The sequence below is a fragment of the Notamacropus eugenii genome, chromosome 6 (genome assembly GCF_028372415.1).
Source record: "Notamacropus eugenii isolate mMacEug1 chromosome 6, mMacEug1.pri_v2, whole genome shotgun sequence".
Classification (NCBI taxonomy): domain Eukaryota; kingdom Metazoa; phylum Chordata; class Mammalia; order Diprotodontia; family Macropodidae; genus Notamacropus; species Notamacropus eugenii.
In genome coordinates, this window is record NC_092877.1 from 239,499,524 (window position 1) to 239,501,751 (window position 2,228).

The following is a 2,228-nucleotide window of genomic DNA, read 5'->3' on the forward strand; positions in this document are numbered from 1 at the left end:
TTACAAATTGAGGGGATACCCTTCAATTGAGGAATGGCTGAACAAACTGTACTCTGTAATTATGGTGGAATGATATTTTGCTTTAAAAAATGATGAATGTGAGTGGAACCAAGATGGTGGAGTAAAGGCAGGTACTAATTGAGTTCTCCCCAAAACCCCTCCAAATACCTGCAAAAATAACTCTAAACAAATTCTAGAGCTACAGAATACAAAAAATGACAGAGTGAAGCAAATCTCATGCCCAGCCTGGAAAGTAAACAGGAAGGGTGTATCTCACCAATTAAGGATGTAGTTTGGCATGGGCTGCACTGGCACAGAATGGAGCAGGTCTCAGGGAACTAAATCACTGGCAGCTATGTGCAGTTTCCAGACTTCTTAACCTACAAACACCAAAAAGTTCAGGGTGAAAACTCTGTGGCACCTGGGAGAAAAAGGACTGCATGATCTGGCCAGAGTCTGGCCCTAGCCCTGGGGTGGTGCTGGTGGTGGTAGCAACAGTGGAAGCATCTCTCAGCCCACAGATGGTGGGGAATTGAGCAGTTGATATAAAACCTCTGAATACTGGGACAGTACACATACACCCACCCCCACTCCCACTGGAAGCAGAGTCCTACCTTGACAAAGAGGCAGAAAGTCAAGTATTTGGCTGGGAAGATGAGTAAACATCCTAAAAACCCAAAAAAACAAAAACAAAAATTCAGACTTTTGGTGACAAAGAAGATCAAAATATAGAAGCAGAAGAAGACAAAAAAGTCAAAGCTTCTAAAATCTTTGCAGGTCATGGAAGAGCTTAAAAAGCATTGTGAAAATCTAATAAGGGAAGTGGAGAAAAAAATGGGGAAGAGAAAGAGAGTGATGCAAGAATATCATGAAAAATGAGTCAATAGCTTGCTAAAGGAGATCCAAAATATACTGAAGGAAATAACACCTTAAAAAGAGAGTAACCCAAATATACATTAAAAAAAAAAAAAAGTTCAAAAAGCCAAAGAGGAGAAGAATGGCCTAAAAAGCAGGATTGGTCAAATGGAAAAGGACACCAAAAATTCACTGAAGAAAATAATTCCTTAAAATTAGAATGAAGAAAATGGAATCTAATAACTGCATGAGAAATCAAGAAATTATAAAATAGAACCAAAAAAATTAAAAAATAGAAGACAATATGAAATATCTCATTAGAAAAACCACTGACTTGGAAAATGGATCCAAGAGAGATAATTTAAAAAGTGATAGACCAAATGAAAACCATGACCAAAAAACAAAAAGGAACCTAGACATCATCTTTCAAGAAATTATCAAGGAGCTCTCTCTTGCTTCAGCGTCTTCTGGTCAGTGGAGTGCCTGGTAGCACAGGCTGTGGTGTGAAGATGACCAAGTCCAATAACCACACCACTCACAACCAGTCGTGAAAATGGCACAGAAATGGCATCAAGAAACCTAGGTCACAGAGATATGAGTCTCTGAAAGGGGTTGACCCCAAGTTTCTGAGAAACATGCGTTTTGCCAAGAAACACAACAAGAAGATGCAGACCAACAACACCAAAGCCATCAAGGCTTTAGCAGAGGCCATCAAGGCCCTCAGTACCAAGTCCTCCAAGGCCAAACTCCTCAGGCCCAAGATCCCCAAGGGCAGTGCCCAATGTGCAGGCCACAAGATGGCCACAAAGTGCCCAGGCTCCAAGGTCGGCATCAAACGTCCAGGCCCCAGGATCACGAAGCCTGATCCTAAGGTTGCCAGAACCACTGACCCCAAGGCTGCCAAGCCCACTGACCCTAAGGCTGCCAAGCCCACTGACAACAAGGTCACCAAGTCTGCTGCCAAGGTCAGTAAATCTGATCCTAAGGCTACCAAATCTGAGCCAAAGGCTGCCAAGGTCACAAAGCCCAATGATTCTAAGGCTGCTAAGCCTACTAACCTCAAGCCTGCCGAGTCCAAACCCAAAGATACTGGCGCTAAAGCTGCTAGTCCCAAACCTTCAAAATAGATACTTCAGGACACAGGAACTTGTTTAAACCCTAAACCACCGGTTTTTCCCATCTGGGATATGATTATTCACTATTTATATAAATAAAGGAAATGGTAAGTCAAAAAAAAAAAAAAAAGAAAAGAAATTACCAAGGAAAATTGTCCTGATATTCTAGAATCTGAGGGTAAAATAATAATTGAAAGAATCCACTGATTGCCTCTAGAAAGAAACACTAACAGGAAAACTCCTAAGAATATTGTGGAC

At 41.4% G+C, this 2,228-nt stretch overlaps 1 pseudogene; it reads left to right on the plus strand.

Annotated features, from left to right (window-relative positions):
* The first annotated feature begins 1,364 nt into the window (after positions 1 to 1,364).
* On the plus strand, positions 1,365 to 1,982 carry LOC140511282 (uncharacterized; annotated as a pseudogene).
* Positions 1,983 to 2,228: the final 246 nt, after the last annotated feature.